At 40.8% G+C, this 20,495-nt stretch overlaps 1 protein-coding gene across 3 annotated transcripts in view; it reads right to left on the bottom strand.

Moving 5' to 3' along the window:
- Positions 1-13,861, bottom strand: part of fndc3ba (fibronectin type III domain containing 3Ba) — an 88,088-nt gene extending 74,227 nt beyond the window's left edge. Inside the window, exon 1 of one of the 3 annotated variants that reach the window (XM_085391794.1) lies at positions 13,708-13,861. The gene's annotated coding sequence lies outside the window, so the exon portion shown is untranslated. Of the gene's footprint in view, positions 1-12,119; positions 12,250-13,303; positions 13,508-13,707 lie in introns of those variants that run through there. The other 2 variants (XM_085391796.1, XM_085391795.1) reach the window with 2 other exon arrangements.
- Positions 13,862-20,495: the final 6,634 nt, after the last annotated feature.

Below are 20,495 nucleotides of genomic sequence, written 5' to 3'. Positions count from 1 at the left end.
GAAGAACTTGAATTTTAATGCTGACCTGAAAGCTTTCTTCAGCTTCACCAGTACAGGCTTTTACTGTCTCTACTGCAACACTTTTTCTTTGCAATTTCTGCAATTTTTCTTGCCACATCCCCAAAAGGATGTGCATTTAAGCAGTCCTAGAGAATACCAAAAAAGTGTCCAAGGTTATACTGCGGTCACTGGCTTCAGATTGCTCATAACAAGAGGCAGATGAAAAACTATTAACAGTTTGCAGTTATTCATGTGAAATGCAGGAATGCTGCTCCTCTTAATGTCAGTGTCTGAGGAAATCTTGGACTTTATTACTATGTTGCATAAAAACATCACATGCTTGTCACCGTTTCAAACCTTGAATAAAATCATTCTTTCTCTTTCATTTTCTGTCTGCCTGTATTTATTTCTGTTTCCTCTGAATGCCAGGCATACTGCAGATCACCGTGCAGCCAGAGTGTAGGCAAGTCAAGACTTGGAGCCTGGTAAATGATGGCCTCAGCACTTCTTTCCCCATTCCCTCACTCGCACTCACACTCTCTCTCTCTCACACACACACACACACTGAGCATCCTGAGCGAAGCCTTTCTCTTGTGTCATCCTCTCATCCATGTACCCACATACCCAATGCACATATAAGGCCAGTAAAATAGGCAGCAAACTAATGACTCAGTGACTTTAGGTTAGTCTTCACTCTCCTCCCATGTGCCCTCATAAACTGAGGCTTTTTAACTCTTAATAAATTGCCAACTCTAACACAAGATTTTTTAAACTTTTTTCATGGTCTTATGTTACAAACCAAGCAGCCATATATGGTTCCTCAATAAAAGGGTTAATGGAAGGAGTTCTTACATGGTCACTCAAGTTGACAGTGTGCATGCTGACCAACTTCAGATAACTTGAATTGCAAGATATGTAATGTTTTTGCCTAAACTCATCTACTTCTTTTAAGAGCTAATGCACCACAAACTAAATCCTTACACCTTTAATCTGCATGTTGCCACACAGACTACTTGGGTTCCTAAGAAGTAGCTCAGCCCAGGAGTCCAGGATTTGACTCTTTTGCTAGGCGCTTCCTGGAAAGACCCCGCCTTCCTCGCATTCCACGACCCTGTCAAAATACGACCGATGTTTCCAACTGGCTGATGGGAAGCTATTAGCTCTCCTTATAGGCTGTTGCCGGAGCACTGGGCGGGGAAGTAAAAGCTGATCTCCAAGAAGCGGCAGCCCATTCCCAAGGAGAGAATTCAGTTACATAACTGTGCACATTAGCACACACAATGTCAGGAGAGCACCCTCAACACACAGTGGAACACAAAAAAGTGTCTAAGAGAAAGAGAGGTGAAGAAGCATAGGAGGTAGTGCCGAAAAAGACAGACAGGAGAGAAGCTGAGAATGACAAGAAGGGGGGAGAGGGAGGGAGGGTGTAGGTGAGGCATCATTTTTCCTTGGGAACAAAATCAAGAGGAAACGGCTATTTTACACTCAGGTCAGGAGCTGTGGGAGAGGACTTCCAGCCAGGGTGTGTGTGCGTGTGTGTTTGTGTGTCTCTGAGCAAGACAGAGAAAGGTTAATTGGTGGATGGTGGAACATCACTTGCATCAAGCCGTAAGTGGCAAAGCAGTGGAATGAAGAGAACTATGCCAAGAATAGAGCACACCGACAAACACACACACAAACAGCTGAGACAGGCCTGGAGTTTAATGAAAAAAATAGCAATTTTGGTGTTATTAAATACATATAATCTGTTGCTTGTTTACAAAGGGAGGTATTGATAGTAATCTGTTAAAGTAGAGAAGGGCAGCACAGGCGGTGTTAAAGAAGAAGGGGTGGGGGTAGTGATAAGACCAGAGAGGGGAGAGACGAGGAGACTGAATGGGGATGGGTAAAAACAAGGAGAGACGAGGGTTGAGTGTGTGGTGAGAGAAATGTGTGGAATTCTAATTGTGTTATTGCTGCAGAACAAACATTAGTCCTGCCTGTCATTCCGCAGACAGCAGGCTGTGAGAGACTGTGTGAGTGAAAGAGATGGAGAGGGAGAGAAAATTGAATGAATCCGGTAAATTAAGGGTCAAGCCAAGAGTTTCAGACAGGCTCTCCCCTTTTTCCCCGGCTATTTATGAAGGCAGAGTGTTTACAATCAGCTCTGTGTTGCTCTGGGAGTTATGTGTTTGCTGCTAGCTTTAGCACAGCACAGCCCGCTCCAGCAGATGTGTGCATCTGCCTGCAAGCCCTCCCTCTTGCAGCTGTACGGCTGTGAGTTGGCCTTGTGTGTGTGATTTTGTGTGTGTGTTTGTGTGCTTGGCCAGTAGGCAGTAAACCCACAGTAGAGGCCTGACAGTCCAACGCCTGCCACGTAGCACCGACGTAACTTCAGAGGAGAGAAGATCTATATCCAAAAACTCTCCTGTGTGTGAGAAAAAAGGTGTATGCGTAAGAAAGGAACTAATAAATGAAATAATGTGGGTCATTGTCTGAGAGTCTGAGTATAAACAGAGGCATTGCAGATAGCCATACACAGAAAGACAAAGTGACTCTGTGATACCATTCATCCCAGTCAGATGTTTCCATCAATTACATCACCCAAGACCGCCAATCTCTCGCTCTTGTCTTCCTGCTGAGAGCTCCTTTAACTTAAAGATGTTAGTGGCCTGAAACTGAAACTAAGAATTTTGAAACCCAGTGACAAGATTTTTTTGAGAGCGCAGAAATGTAATTGGCCAGTGTTACATATGATCCATTTTCATAGCTGTATCCAAGCAGCCCTGCAGCCCTGGACTTGCTCAGGCATCCCTCGACAAATGAGAGCACAACACTTAAATGCAAAAGTGACAGGACATTAGCTTGTACATATAGCCCATCGACTTATTAGTACAAAATAAAAGGGTGATGTTGTAATATATCACTGTGCAAATAGTGCATCTAATAAGTCTGATACACCCACCGCTATGGAGTGGGCATGAATGTATACCACCTCCTTCACGCTCCCTGCAAACCCATTCGAAGCGAACTGTTTCAAGGAAAAGTGTGGAATATTTTCCAACCTGATTATCCCAAAATTGGCCAAAGTTCATGTGCCAAATTGTCATATGATGTCAAAAACAACCAGTTTCCCACTTATACTAAAAATACGTAATTAGCAGTTTCCTTTTTGCCTCAATATAAAATAAACACAATGAAATAATATGCTGACATATATAATAATTTACCAATAACATAATTAAACCAGAGCATTTGAAAAAAGTTTTTTTTGTCCTAAATAATGACATTGAGACATTTAAAAACTGTAAACGTAGATCAGTTTAAAATACATCAGTCTCCTTGATTACAAATAATCATCATGAGCCCTGGAAAAATAAAACATATTGGCGGACGTCTTATAAGAACATTCTGTATTTTGTTGGTGTTTTTGTGTGTTACAGAGGAAGTGGCTATTCTCCCACAAGCACATGAACATGACTCACTCTTCTTCATGCCAGCGCTTCCAGATTTTTCTTCTCCATTTGTCCTTTTCTCCCCTTACTCCTCATCTCTCTTTCCCTCTATCATCCCTCCCTCTCTGCCGTCTTCCTCCCATCCCACAACAGTTAAGACTTTTCCCCATCAGATCCAAAGAAGCTGAGGATTGAGAACTCAGCTCAAGGACAGCTCACAGCAATCTCTTTCCTAACACCTTGGATCTCCAAGGCTCAGTCTGGCCACGCCGGGGAAGGCCAACCTACAGGCCAGGAGACTAAAGGCTGAATTGGTCTGACTGGTGGGCATGACAGGCGTCATACACACAGAGGCCGTCTGGGCGCTGGCTTAACATGGCTAACCTGCTAATGCCCAAGTTAAATGGAAATCAGCAGATTAAAGTCCATCTACTCCTAAAACCCAAAGATTATTAAAGGTTAAGAAATTCTTGTATGTCTTAAGTCTCAAGTCCAGGTTTTGCAAGCAAGTAATCACTAAACCTTATTGATCTTTACCTTTAGGTAAGACTGCATGCCATTTTCAGAAGTGTTTTACTTTGTCAAACAGTTCTAAACGCAAAGACTACAAGAGAAAGACAAAGTCGAAAAAGTGACAGAATAATGAAACAAAGCAAGATAGCGCTGGAGTCAATAACCGACATGCGTTTTATAAAATTATCCACATTGCAGACTTTCAGCAAAACTGATAAACACACTATTTGCATTTCATTTACATCTCAGATCGGCCAAATATTATGCTAGCATGCCATTATAGGACACTAGCTCCACATTCTCATTTATCTCTCATCCACTACCTCCTCTCATTTTTCCAGGTTATTGCCATGTAATGCAGTTGGATCCATGTAATACAGTGCTTTAGCATAAATCAGATTCTTTGCCTGCAGAGCTGGATCTTCTTCAAGTTGACAGATTAGATAGGGCTGGGTGTGTGTTGTATACAACTTTTGCGGTTGCATGCTTTTTGAGGCTCAGCTGCTGATTCGCACGAAAGAATCAGCAGCTAATGAACAGTTAAACTTTGATTTCCGTGCACCATGTACTCCCTCCCTCATCTTCTCATCTCATCCTGGGCCCTACTTTCAGCTTTAACCTATTGCAGCTCTCCCCTGCCCCTGTTCCTCCCCCTCCATTCTTACCTCCCCACACTATTGGCTCAACTTCTCAAACAACCCCTCAGCCTTCAAAAGACAGCCGCCCATTCAGAAGGTTTTGGGTTAGAATGGGGGAGGAGAGCAGCACAGACTTGTGGAAGTTTGAATGGTGGGTGGGAGGGAGGTGTGGGGGGCGGGGTATAGGTCTCTGATTCCCGCTAAATTGTCCCACATGGCTGAGCGTGCTTAGTTTAAACAAACACAGCCACTTCCTCCTCACTGCACACATCGAGCACACAGACAAGCGAGCATGTACATACACACACACGCACAATACACACCAACAGGGTGCACAGGCATGCTTAAACTCCAGTATACACAGCATGGGCACACATGAACATAATACATTGTATACCCTAGCAAGCAGCAGACAATACTCTTATTCTAAAACTCCAGCCAGAAAAGACAAAAAAAAAATTACATTAAAACCAGCACATTTGGGAATGTGTTAAAAACTGCTTTTAGAGCGCCTGTGCATATTTATACCTTATGACCAATATTACTAACTAAATATTACTTACTTGGCTACTTTGGCAATCAATTATTCAAAAGATTTTTCCATTTTATTTCAATTCATATTTCATTCATATAGCAGGAGTTCACCATAACACTTGCCTCAAGGCTAAAGCACAGCAAAAATGATTTCTCAATTTTTCTTTCCCATGTTTTTCATATTTAGTGAGTTTGGTCTGGATGTCTGATGATGTCAATGGCAAAATACCTCAATTTAAAAAAAAAAAAACGAGTTAGTTGTGATATTTAAACACGCTGAGTGTTTAAACATGAGTATTAACATAATTGTATTTAGACAAGTAAAAATCACTTTTTCTTCTTTTACCAAAGACCTAACTTCTCTGTCTTAAAGACCTCTTAAAGACTATGTATTTCAATGAAGTGACCTACAATCATTGTAATTAGCTCTGCATTACAAACGGCCTATGAAGAGAGGTGAAGGAGGACAACCGCAGAGTCCAGACAAAGAGCGCACATTCAATGCCAGTGGACCTGCTGCCATCCAGACCTGCACACACAGCATGTCTTAGCCACTAATGCTGATCTCCATCGAGGCTGGATGCCATGAGTCTTAATTAAGACAGCCATGCAAAGTCAAGAAGTGAATAATTCTACTCCCCAACCAACCACCACCATCCCCCTATCACACACACACACACACACACACACACACACACACACACACACACACACACACACACACACACACACACACACACACACACAGAGAAGCCCAAACTCTCATTTGCAGATGGATGAGTGTGTAGATGCAGACAAACCACCAAGAGAGACTGGGTCAGGAAAAGCTTGCTCAGTGAGTAGTGTGTAGATGCCTGTGTGGGCGCTGAGATAGAAAAATCATTTAGTCACACCTACACGAGAAACCTGTTGTGTACTTGTGTTTATGAATGTGCATGTGTGTGAGTGTGTGAAAGAGAGAGGAGGGAGCGAGTGCACGCATCAGTGTTAAATCCATTAGAGGAAAACTGAATTGGGCTGAAAAATGAGAGAAGACACTTCTGGGAATCGCAAGCCAGTTGAAGGTGTACATACAATCACTTGCTCCCTACGATCAAACACACACACACTTATAACACCCCTCCCTACAGCTTGGGGTCACAGGGTCACATTCCTTCTCTTCAATCAGCCTCAGGATTTCACACACTACTTTGGGGAGGGGAGAGAGGGGATGGAGGGGAGGGGGTGCTGTGTCTGTGGATTTTAGTATGGAATATTTTATTGATTTGTGTGTGATCCTGCTTGCAGCTAAGGGGAAGAAAAGTTCAAGAAAACAGAGGTCTGAGGCCATGTGTGCACAAAGCTTAAATAATTTGAAGATACACTTTTCAATCTTTTTTTAAAAACACCCTCTTAATTACTTATAAGTTATTAAGGTAACTAGGCCAAGCAGTTAAGGATTTCTCATTGTTACAATTTACAGGTGCCATTTGTAACACATAATGAAAACTAGAGTTGTTTTCACGGATATGTCAATGGCCAATATGCTCTCCTCTGATCAGTTTCTCACTGGTCAGGCAGTAGCAGGTCTTACTGCTGCATCATCAGTAGCTTTCGAGGATTAATCTTTCACATTTGAAAGCAAGAGGAAGAGGCCTGCTATGAAAAATGGAAAGAGACATTCCCCTTCTCGTCCCCGTTCACTAAACATTTAGTCAGATCGAGCTTCAAAATAACTGGTGCCATGTCAAATAAGTTGTCACGGTTATTTTAATTTATTAAAACAAACGGTCAAAAAGTCAAGTGTGCACCTTGGAGCAGGAAATATCACAGCTCAGCATTCAACATGACAGATCGTGTTAAAAAGACAGGCTAACCTGTGGGTGTTAGCAGGCTACGTTAGCATCCGTAGCTTGAGGCTTTGAGATTCATCATTTTTACATTTCGCTGATAAATCTAATATTTTTTACTGAGCATTTATTTCCTCCTTTTGCTGAGCCCCAAACTAATGGTGAGCAACATGGCCAAAAGATCATAATGATAACATCAGTGTTTTACAAGCAGTGTGGCCATTTACGCTTACGTCGAGCTCAGGTGTTGATGAGCGCCAGGATTTTCTTTTCCTTTAAGGAGAATAGCTGCAACTCTCAAGGTAGCCACTGTAAGTTATTAGCCTTCTGCTCGTGTTAGGCATTTTTACACATATAAATCGGCTTGAGAAAAAAAACTATAAAGAAGTTCAAAAACAGGGAATAAGGAGCCAGGAAAGTGTTATTAACTAATACTGATTTACGAGTTCAGCTTAAAATCGTTCATCGCCGTCTCTTTCCTTTTGCTGTTGTTGCACATATGCAGCTCCACTGTTCTGTCTGAAGTTTAAGGAACCGCCCGATCGAAAACTTTCTTGGCAGAAACCTTGCACACGATGACCTTTTGGGGTAAGATCACTCTCTAAGGTCACAATCTACAGTGTGCATATGGCTATTTGGATACAAAGCCTGGCATTTCTAGTCGCACAAATCCCTGCTTCATGGTTTTGCTATGATTTCATTCTGCTGACTAAACATGTTATTTCACGATGCTTTCCACTTTCCATTACTCCAACCACAATGTTTTCTTCCGTTTAAAAAATAACTTCTGACACTTCCGATATAAATAATTCATCCAATGTGTCACAACCAATCAGTTTGCTTAGTTCATGTGATAGTTTGGACGGGGCTGTTTCTTTGTTAGTTTTAATGACAGGATCCTCTAAGAAACGGATCGGAAGTCAAATTAAGATTCCTCCCCTTCACCCTTAAATCTGGCCCAAATATATCCTCCATGTGAAGTGACAACATGTGAAGCACTGCCACACACACACACACAGTTGCATTAATCATACATACAAATAATGATGGTCACATACAGAGAGACAGGCATACTAAGAAGTCTTATATGAGTTCTAATTTTGGTTCACAACATAAAAGAAACTGAAAATAACTAGTTACAGATTCAGTTCCCCACTTCAGTGCACACACACACACACACAAGAGAGACTTAGCCAACTGCAGATTTAAGACACTTGAGATAAACACTCAAAATGCTCACAGCCAGGCATAAAAACAGCCATTAACGACTGGCGGAACTTTCCATGGGCCTGCCAACCAGCAACACCAACACGCCTGGCATGCTAATACAAGCACATAAAGTTAACTGAGTGTGTACATTTCATGCATATGTGTTAAATCAAGGCTGTGTCTGTGTCTTTGTGTGCATATATATATTATATATATATGCACAATTAATGTCTTTGGCCAGCTGACTGTGCATGCTCACACAGAGGCATCTCTTCAACAAGCCATTTCTATGGATGATACCGCCTAGGGCCTGTGAAAGGGCAAAAGGAGGGCAGGGTGACCGAGAGATACACACCTCATTTGAATCATTCAAACCTTTTTTCTTTTTTTTTTACCTTAGATACTAAGTTGATGATAAATTTGGCAGCCGGCCTTCTTGTTGTGAAACTTTTACCTCTTTGTCAAAATTCTTTGACTCTATCACGTTAACTATTAGTCTGTGTCTCAGCAGGTGAGATGTTTCAATAGCACCAGTTGGTAAAATCAAAGATTTAAGCGAGGGCACAAGTTGAATCATGTGCCAGTATTGCTGTGCATTGAAATGCACGTAAGGTATTCGAATATACGTGGCTCAAATTTCTGCTTGTGGCTCGACTTTAAGTACTGTTCCAGCTTATGCGTCATCTACCCTCATATAGAAATATGGCTGCAACTAATGATTATATTCATTAGCTCTGCTTAAACAAAGAGAGAAGTGAATCATGTTTAACATTGTTCATGTGCAGTGATGCTTGGATATCAACAGAACAGGTCAAATTTTGCTAAGTTACTAAAATGGTACAAAAGCTTAATTAACCATTATAACTTTCTTTAAGTGACTGGTGTAAGGGTCAAGCTAGAGGGTATTCCATGCAGCACATTGGCAGACACCAACACACAACATTCAGTGTGTAAAACATCAAAACAAAGGGGAAATTACTTGTATAGTTTCCAGGTATATGCCTTGAAATAGCTTTTGCCTAACCAGGAGTCTAAAGGGGTTCTGAAAATGACCCAGGGTAACCTATTATTTAAATTACTGACAAGAAAATAACCATCAATCATTTAATTCATTAACGAGCTCCTCGTTTCTTTTAACTGTCAAAATGTAATAAATCTGCTGCATAAGAACAGCAGTTTGTTTTCATTTTTTTAAATGCCCTATTAGGTTGTTTAGTTTAGTCATTATAAAGATGTTTACTTAAAAGTGAATGAACACTGTTACTATTTTCTTTGCAAAAAAGCATTAAGAGGAAGTTCAATGACCTTTCATGACAGTCTTTGTAAATATTTATTTCCAAAAATATTCATTCAGTTGCATCACATTTGAGAAATCCTGTCTGTCTTATTTTAGACTGAAACTCTGAGACTGAGATTGTTTGAATTATTTTATCAAACACTACGATTAGCAAAAGAAGAAGCCAAGAGAAGAGGAAAGAAAAATGCAATGGAAAAGGGGATGGGAGGGAGGAGATGGGGGAAGAGAAGTTGAAAGGCTTCTTTCATCTACATCTGAATCAACTGTCAACAATACAGGAAATTATCGAGGGAGACAAAAAAAAAAAGAAGGGAGACGGGATTCTGGAGAGCAAGAGGGGCAGGGAGGAAGGCAAGGAGGACGAAAGAAAGGGCCGAGAAGGGTAAACATTACAGTTCTATGCCAAGCAAACATTAGATGCTGGGATACTTCAACAAAAAGCCACCGTTCATTTGGGAGAGAAGAAGATGGAGCAAGAGAGAAAGAGTGGGCGAAGATGCGAGTGTGTGGCAACAAGCAGAGACACCCAGTCAAAAGCTGGGAAATGGAAAGTGAAAGCATGGAGCGTCAGACAAACAGCTGCTGTAGTTAAATAGGACAAAGCGTTTTTTTCTCATAACACATCCATGCATCTCTTTCTCAGTGTCTGTTTGCACAATATCCTGCAGCAAACACGGGGTTTGACCTCATGAATCAGATGAGTCATTTGTAACTTAATGTAACTGTATATTTGCATACACACTTCATGAAACAAATCAAGAGATGCAGCACACTAAACCTGCACTACAAATTCATCCTGTAGGACATCATTACTCCACACTCGTACGTTATCTTGAACAAAAAGACAGTGTTACTTACAGTAATTAAAAAACCAGAGAGGCAGCAAGGAGATAATCTACAGAAATCCTGCTTTTGCACTTTAAGTGTTGACCTTTTGACCTCACAGTAGAGGAACTCCTAATCACATCCAACTTACAAATAAGATAACCTCTCATCACTGTCAAGGAAATGCACCTCCGAAACAGTAACAGTGAAGGTAGCAATTTTTCTGGGAAGCACACCTGTTGCATTCGGAGAACCAGATGGCAGAAGAGACAGCAGGATACATAGAAACTGCAGACATACAGTAGAGCGGTGAAGCACAGTGCACAGCAAACACACACCAGTTACTAGAAGGAAATATTCAGAGCAAACTGATGTATTTAAATGGTCGGAATCAGTACTATAAATAATAATTACTACTGATTATATGCAGACATGACAAGAACTGCAGATCATAAATGTAACAAATTTAAATTTGCACAGACTGTGCATGTTTTTCTTCTTTTCTAAAGCCTTTGAAGCTGACACACTTGTCTCTTGAACTAAATCACCACTGTGCTGCAACGACTAATTCAGCAAAGCAACAATTATTTTCAAATCTAATCTTGCTTATTTGGTCGATAAAATGTCTACAACTATATAAAAACTATAAAAAAAAGTCTAATGCCTGAAAAACTACAGTAACAGGAATTCATGAGGAGTTTTATCATAAGTTTCTTCATGTTTGCCTCTGTTTCACATGCTCACACACACACACACATTCCAGGGCAGCATTGTTTTGTCTATGTAACTCTATAGCTGCATCTGCCTGTGTTCCTGAAAAACAAGAGCTACTTGGTAACACTACCCATTTGATAGCGTGTTCTAGGTTACCAGTCAGACACATAAGTACACACATACAATGGCTAGCATCATCCAGGCTGCCCATTCCCTGACCCCATTTCAACCAGGCATACCAAAGAGTTTTATTAGGCCAGTAGCGAACCAGAGTACTAAGACAAAGAGAATCCTCCTGGCATCCTGAAATCACATGTAACATGAAAGTAACTTCCTTATTGTTCTTAGAATAACCACATTCTGAATATTGGACCCAAAGCTTCTTGTTTTAATATCATGTATGCTTTCTGTGTAGATGCTGGAGAAGTAGAGAAGAAAAATGTATGCCATATAAAAAGAACTTACCAGTGAATTGACATATAAGATATTTTAGCCTCCCTTTTCCTCATTATTTTGGTTGTCACTCATGCAAAAACTAATTAATTGGATCACAGAAGCTGCAATGTTAAAAATCACCCCATGTGTAGGCAGTGACGCACCATCACAGTTAGTGGCACAAAGGTGTGGGCTGCACCTGTGTGACAAATTTAAAACTTACATAAAGTGTTATTCAACCTCTGTTCTTTCTCTGTTTGTGCAAAATACATGGAAAGCTAAAGCAACAATGGTTACCCTCCATCAATGTGACTCCAGTATAACCCCAACCTGACTGTGTCTGCTTAAAGACACACAGAGAAAATGTGAAAATGAGAAGATAAGGATCATTTGATATAAAGTTGCATCAGTTTTAAGGCAAATCCTTGCTACATATATCCTAGGAGTTTCAGCTGTGTACAATGTTGCACATTTAATACAAGCTTCAGGCAACAAGCTGTGCTGAATCTGACACCAATGAAACACAAAGAATAATGCTGGAGCTGTAAAGCAGGATGGTCCCAAATCTGAAAGCCTATCTTACCTTTTAACCTGATTCCTCTTGGGATCTAAGTTAGAGCCAACAGATGCTACTTTCAGCAGAAAAGGCTTTTAATCATGTTAGAGTGCCACACTTTGATTAAAGCTTTACCTGCATCCAGCTGTCCACCTCTCAGCTTACTGTCCACAACTTAACTGTCTGATGCTAAAAGTTTTTGATGCTCTCATGGAAGCAAGATAAATTGCTCATTCAAGCAGCACAGGGAGAATTCCTTCACACTCTAAACCCAAATACACCTTTTCAGCTGGAAGCCGACCTCATTCATCCCCCTCAAAGAAAAGTCAGATATCTTTTTCTTTTTTTTCCGGGGGGGTAAAGAAAGGGAAAAAAATCATGGCCACATCAGCCTTTCACCAAAGGAATGTCACGTGACGTCATCTATTTGGGATCGGATTTCTCCGTCTCCCTTTCCTTCACTTTCTCCCATGAAAAAGTAGAAGAAGCGTACATGTGTGTGATGCGTTGGGTAATCCCCCCAAGCCCGTAACCAATATCATCCGACGTGGACCTGAAGCGCACAACACGGGGAGATATGCAACCCCCAAATCAATGCTCCAATTACACCTCACCAATACTGCCACCACCAGTAATGACATTTTAATGACAACTATTGAGTCCCGTTATTAAACAAGGGGAGAAAAAAAAGAAAAACCTGACAAGCTACCAACGATCCTGCAGCCCAACTCATCTGAAGTTTTCTCCTAATGCGGTGGGACAAGGGCCTATAGTCTTTCTGTAACTACGTGGACGTCAGATAATCGATCGTGTCGAGCAGAAGACCAATGTTTGATTTCCACGTCTGCATCAGAGAGGCTGAGAGAAAAATTTGTCTCCTGCATAAACAGACACGTAGTCGTTTCTGGGGGAGAGAGAGGGTGAGAGAGAGAGACTGGCTGGCTGGAAGGAATGCTAGGATATGCTGGAGTTGGGATTTTTTTTTCCTCCTCCAAAGCTTTTCACTGCATTCTGCAAACGCACACAAAGTCAACGGAAAGTCGATCTTAAACGGCCCCTTCAACGCTTCTCGACAGTTATCCAACACAACAGAATCCCCTATAGTGTCAATTCAATGATTTCGCAACCCCCTCTGTCAAATCTGGCTGCCTCAGCATCTTCCTTTCCAAGTTATTTTCCAGCTATAAAAGTGCTCATTTCCTGATTTTAAGCAGCAACAACAAAAACGACGATTTCCACAATGCAAGTCACAGCGCACCAACAGTTGATTATTAGAAACAAGCCACGGAGACAACGGTTTTCTTCTGTTGCGCACTCACTCCATCTGAAGTCCTCGGAGACAAAAACACATTCTTTGGTGAAAGCTGAGAAATCGGGACCACAAAGAGCAGACTCCAAAACGCACAGTCCGACACATTCACGCGACTAGTGTGATGAATTAGCACGACTATCCCCTCTGCTTTGCTTTTCCTTATTGTTTCAAAATAAAAGGAATTTTTGAGCAACAAAAAAAAGTTTCGTTTCACCCTCCTCCGCAATGGCAAAGCAATTTTCCTTTTTCCTTTGCGTTGGCCAAGTGGCCCAGACTGCCGGCGTCAGCGCTCAGCTCTCCAAACTCACACACAGACACACGCACTTCTAAAACTTTTTCAACATCCACTCCAGTTGCCTCGATTCCCCCACTTTGTGGGGAATGCTGCTTAAAAACTGTAAAAGGACTCACCTCGCTGCAATAAAATAATCTTCAAACAGACGTGGCTGCGCGATTTTTAATTCCCTGGGCCGGGTCTTGCCTGTCTGCTGGCTCGACGCTACGAGTACTGGGAGACTCCGCCATGTCAATCATAGCCGACCCACATGGAGCGAGATCCCGCCTCTACCGTAATGCACAGTGCGCAGTGAGAAAGCCAAAACAGAACGCTATAGCGCGCTTCTCTCACAGCATAGAATAAATGAGGGCGGACAGCGGTTTACAGTCATGAAGAAAAAGAAAAGAAAAACAAAACAAAAAAACTAGGGCACGATCATTTTTTAAAGAAATAAAAGTTTTAAAGGAATATTTTAGTTACTTTAAAGCTATTAAATGCCAAATTTGCCTATCAAGTAGACTACAATTTTGAAGTGCCTTTAATGAATTATTTATTCCGATAGAGCTCAGTAATCAGAACATTTTGTATACAAAATTCACAAATACTGAGTTATAGTTTATTCTCTTTGTGATTCAACGAAAAAGATTCAAACTAAACACAGAACATGAAAAAATATTCTACGCATAAAATATGAGATCCTTTTATGCTTTTTATTGGTTGTTGACTCCTAAGACATCTGCGTTAATAGGTTATGTAAGCCCAAACAGGTGGGTGAACTCTAAGGCAAACAAACCCAAGGCTGAATTGATTTTATGTGTCATAATGCTACAGAATATATTAATTCCAGTACCCAGTACCTGTGTCATGTTTCTTGTCATTTCACATTTTTTTAAGTTAAAAATAAATTTTAAAAAACTACAATTAAATTTAAAAAAAATCACCAAGAACTCAACAATAAATGTAAATAAATAAAATAAACTTCTCAAGTAATATACAATAATTTCTTATACCATACATTCAAACTAATTCACCCATAGCAGATTTTTGAGAGTGTCAAGTGGGTCAAAGCTCTGTTCCAGCGCCTCTAAAACATCTTTAACCACAGACCAAAGTCCCTCTGGTGGCTGAACTCGGCATCATTTAGCCCACCAAGAGCCCACAGTTTCAAGGGTTTTAGGTTCAGCATTGATACCTGACATCGATTAATGGTCTGATTTATTTTCTAAAACATATGTGGTGAATTTGCTACAGGTTTTAAAAAGAATAAGACTTTTCCAATACTGATCGGTGTATGATATGCTACACAATACCATATTGCATCTGTGCATGCATTCACCTTCTTCCCCCGGGGTTCATTATAGCAGACTTCCACACATATACAAATGTGCATGTTCGCGCTTGAAATTAAGACATCATTGCCAACAAGTGCATGTCACAATTAGAACACAAAACGTGTCTCAGGGCCAAAAACATAATTTGTATAGATTCAATACAAACCTATAAATCCATCATTTGATGAAAACAGTAACTTTACTCTGACAATAAAAAAATGGGAGTAAAATCACAGATCAAAAATTGTTGTTAAATTGAAATCCACAACAAATTTTTACTGCACTTTGAGCCACTCATTGGCTTCGATCACAGAAAATTCAACACTGCAGAAAACCAGAATGACATTGTTTCATTTAACCCTGGCACGTGCAACAACAAAAAACAGGCCGTTCAATTCGTTACGTCTGTGTTTTGTATATCTTTGTCCACATTGATAATTCTTACTGTATTTTCAAACCGGCACTCAGAGCCAAATACACTCGTTGCCCCTGAGCTCTTCATTTCTCTCAGCTGGCACAGACAAACACATTCCAGCAACGACACTTAGAAAATAGTCACCGGTGTAATTCGAATCCAGCAAAAGAAATATGGTCCTTTACCAGGACAATGTGCCTGTGAGGAATTAAATGGAATTTGATTCAATTCAGTGAACACAAATCAACCCAAGGGGGCAACTGATATGGCAAAAAAGACAAATCATACTTGCCCACCAAAAATACGACTGATGATCAATGTGAGAGAACTCCTCTCCTTATAAGATGTCGGCTCAGCTTTTTCTGCTTTCATGTAGGTTATTTCCACAAAAACACTTTAGATTTCACAGTGTTCCCTAAAAACTTGACACCCTTTTGACTATTGTGCCTTGTACAAACAAAATTCTTTGCCTCATATACCTTATTAGATGTTTTGATACAAATATTGTTATGTAGCTCCTATAGTAAATCCCCCACAAAAAATAATGTCCTAAATGTACAAGCCATAATGCAATATAAAATAATACTTAAACTGTGTAAAGCCATATCAAAATAAGTATTTGTGTGTTCTTTTAGGTATTGAATCCTTCCCAGAAACCATCAAGAACACATTAAATGGTCTTCTTGACATTTTGATCACATCAGGTTCTTTTTCAAAGCAGACCAAGTTGGCACAGTTGTCATGGAAATATGGATGCTGCTTTCTGAGCCCATTAAACATATCTCGTTCTCGCTTCTCTTGTACCTTTTAAATATAATAGCAAATACAAATACAATTTTATGAACACCAATGACTTGTGAGTTTACGTCCTTACACCACACTAAGCTCCTCTGTCTTAAATGCATCCTCACAAGGGGGGATGTAGATAAAGAGAAGCAGATGAGTTAGGGAAGGGCTTAGCTTTAAAACAAGAGAGAAATGAATTGTGCAACAGGGGCTGTAACTCAGAATCAAGAAGCTGTTCCCACAATTTTGAGCTGTGGAAACAATGTATAGTAGTCGGAGACAATCAGTCTGTGAATTTTAAAAAAATACCTTCTTGATTTAAATAATTCTGCTAACAAAGCCAAAGTAGGCCAACCTCCAGTGACGTGTTGGACCATTACAGACATTTAGTCACATTAGATTAGATCTGTGGAGGAGAGCGGATGAGGAAAGACTGGAGGGAGCAGATCTTGGAACAGCAACGCAACTATTTCCCCTGTATGTCAGGGCCAGGCCTCCACAACTGCCAGATGTTTACCACCAACCCAGCTGCTTTCTCTCTTGCCTTCTTTCTCCTCATCTCTCCTCCTCAGATTTTTTCTCTCTCTCTGATTCTCTTTAAACCAAGCCCACCCTGTAATCATGCACACTCACCAAAGGGCTTTGAAGTAAGTGGAATGTGTCCAGCCATATGATAATATGCACTCTATATTCTTATAACAGATAGAAAGTAAAGAAGGGAAAGCAGGAAATGAGATTATTGGACAGCAGCCAGCTCTTCAGTGTGGTTTTCTAGATGTTAATTATGCCCTCACTCCACTCTTAGATCTTGCACGTGTGTGTGTTTATGTATGCATTTATGGGTGTATGTTGCGTGTACATATGTAGTGTTTGTGTACACATTATCAGAAATGCTGGTCTAAGAGCGGGTAATGGGCTGATAATCGGCGCCTTGGAACAGAGAGGTGCAATATGATGGCGCGTGCATGTGAGGTACTTCTTTCCAAAGATGTGAGGATGGAATTTACCTCATCATGAGTTCAAAAGAGTCAACCCAAGGCTCTCAGCAAACCAGCAAGTGCAGACATGTCTCCCACCTCTCTCTGCCCCCTCCAAACCTTTTTTTCCTCCTTTTTCAGTATGCAGGGCAGCTGGTTGGACCGTTATATACTAAAATGATTTCTCTGACATGTGTTTGTACCTCCATGACCTAAATTGTGCATTTAATTGGAATATAGTACTGTGCAAAAATCTTGAACTACCTCTGAGCTCTTCATATTTTGCAAGGCGAATGAGTAATAGTTGCAGTGATTTATTAAAAGATGTGCAAAAATACATGGAAATATAGTATACAAGGCAAAAACAGACTTTTTAGACTTCTAATGACCTTTTAAATCAATATTTGATATTGCCACCTTTATTCTTCAGCCAATCGTGTTCCATTGTGTATGCTTTTGCTGCATTGGCCTTTTTGTTTGCGATCATTCTTTTCAGATGGTATTCCACGATCAATCAAAAGCCTCCTGACTTCGTCCATACACACAGATGACAATTTTATGATACTGATTATCATTGCAGTTCTTGTGTAACTTAGCATACCTCAGTCTTTCCCTCCTGCTTCCCGTCCTTAAGAATGACTTCCTGACAGGCAGCCTTCCACTGAGACCATTCCTGATGAGGTTTGAGTGAAGAGTGTGCGGATAAATGGAATGGTGAGATGCATCTCCCAGGTCACGTGTTAGGTGTTTGCTGGATGTTTTTGTCCTGTTTTTTTAAGGACATGACATTCATCTCCTTTTGTTTTTCACTTGTCCAGTTTCCTCAATGTTTTAAGGAAACAATGCATGCCATGGTGAGATATAACATTTTTTGGCTAATACCTGTGTGTCAAACTGCGTAATCTTTGGGATTATTTATAATTTCAACTAAAGAAATGCAGCTGGTTCTACAATTGGTTCTTTGCTAACTTCTTATTTGTACACATGACACTGTTTAATCTATGGTTTTTAATTCACTGCATTACATCAGGATATATATGTAATGCAGTGAGAATTTAAATACAAATTTACCAACATGACATGCTAGAAAGAGAAACTAATGGGGTATGTACTGAGCCCTCTCCTGTACTCACTCTACACCTACGACTGCACGGCCACTAACAACTTCAACATCATTGTGAAGTTTGCGGACGACACTACAGTGGTGGGTCTTATCACCAACAGTGATGAGACAGCTTACAGGGAGGAGGTCAGCGCCCTGACCCACTGGTGTCAAGACAACCATCTCACCCTCAACGTCGCAAAGACAAAGGAGTTGATAGTGGACTTCCGGAGGTGCAGAGAAGTACACACCCCCATCACCATCAACGGCGCTGCTGTGGAGAGAGTGAGCAGCTTCCGGTTCCTTGGTGTACATCTGGCTGAGGATCTTACGTGGTCAGTACACACAAACAAAACAGTGAAGAAGGCGCAGCAGCGCCTCTTCTTTCTCAGGAGACTGAAAAGATTCGGCATGAGCCCCCGCATCCTCAGGACCTTCTATCGCTGTGCCATTGAGAGCATCTTCACTGGATGCATCACCACCTGGTATGGCAACAGCACCGCCTACAACTGCAAAGCTCTCCAGCGAGTAGTGCGGTGCTCTGAACGGATAATTGGAGGTGAGCTTCCCTCCCTCCAAGACATCTACAGGAAGCGGTGCCTGAGGAAAGCGGGGAGGATCATCAAGGACTCCAGTCACCCCAGCCATAAACTGTTCAGACTACTTCCATCAGGAAGGAGGTTCTGCAGCATCCGGTCCCGTACCAGCAGACTGAGAGACAGCTTCTTCCATCAGGCCATCAGACTGCTGAACACGTCATAGACACCTCAGCTTCACTACTGGAACTTTAACATTATGCACTCCATACTGTACAGTAACGCCACTGTTTTGCACATGTCTCACTCTGTATATTTTATTTTATATATTTTATTTATTGTTTACTCTATTTAATTTGTAAAATATGTGTACACACACACACACACACACACACACACACACACACACACACACACACACGTAGAAAAATATTTAGTATACACATCCAGAAATGCATATACTATTATATATTGCACATATATTTATTAGTTTCAGATGTAGCCATTCTTGTATTTTGCTTGTTTACATTATTGTATTTTGCACAACTCTGTTGCTTGTGAAGCTCGCACACAAGAATTTCACTCACATGTGCTGTACCAATGTACCTGCACATGTGATGTGACAATAAAAGTGATTTGATTTGATAATGTTAAAACAAATTATATCTTTTCTCTTATTTGGACTCTTTTACCATTTTAGGCTTGTTTTGGGGGTCTTTTGGCTTGAAATAGATAGTATTAATATTCTATTTAGTATCTCTGGAGCATCTGGAACAAGAAGCGTATTCAAAGGCTTTCTTTGCCCAAGCTCATCTCTTTGTCTCGCTTTGATAAGATGAACTGCTTCCAGTTGTTTCCTTCCTCTTTTCAGGACTTTCTCAGACAGCTTTATCCAAAGCTTATGTTTCTGGCATCACTGGTATGCATGGAACAAGTACCGCACTCTACATTAATCAAGGCCTTACAGTGCCCATGCACTTCTCGTTGATGAGATCAATTGGTTCCAGTTGTCGCCTCACCATTTTGTGGGTTTCCCAGTCAGCTTTATCCCCACACAGTGTTTAGATGAGATTTGTATTTGTTCCATCTTTGCCAATCATGTCATATGTTCCATCTTAAAGAATACCTTCCAGTCATGACATCACGGTGGGGATTTCACACTGGCTGGGTCACCCCACCATAGGGTGGTGGGCGTTGGCAATCACAGCCATGGAATGTCTGTGACTCAAGAAGGTGGGCCAGCGATCTGGTTGGCTAATTTCTTTGTCCCTGACATTTGTGGAAAACAAGCAGAGTGCCATTTTAAACAATGACCAGTCCACTCTGACCTTCGCTGGGAGGCCAATTGCTCGTGAGCAAATCACAATGTGACACCGTGCCAGCTATTACACCATTGTTCGAACAATCAGTGCATTCAGAACAATAAACCCCCAGAAGAAACGGTGCCTGCAATCACCCTCATTTTGCCAAGAATTACATCCCCACAGAAATATATAACATACGTTTTCTTAAGTGCTATTTACACAAATCAGTTTTATCAAGATGGGTGAAAACAGAGGGGTGGAACTAAAACACTGTAAAAACAGTTTCATCTAAAAGCACAGTTAGCTGAAGCAATTAATTTGTGTGATCACAACTTGTGAATTAAAACAATATTATAATTAAAAGTTATGGTCCCCACAAGATGAAGCCTCCTGACATTTTCACAAACTTTTAAAAACATTAGAAGAATTGGGTACATGGAATAGTCCAAAAATGTCTTTTCTCGTGTGTTT

The sequence above is a fragment of the Rhamphochromis longiceps genome, linkage group LG19 (genome assembly GCF_057381845.1).
Source record: "Rhamphochromis longiceps isolate RC_006_pf linkage group LG19, R_longiceps_female_GT1.1, whole genome shotgun sequence".
Lineage (NCBI taxonomy): Eukaryota > Metazoa > Chordata > Actinopteri > Cichliformes > Cichlidae > Rhamphochromis > Rhamphochromis longiceps.
This window is presented reverse-complemented; position numbering and strand designations above follow the sequence as displayed.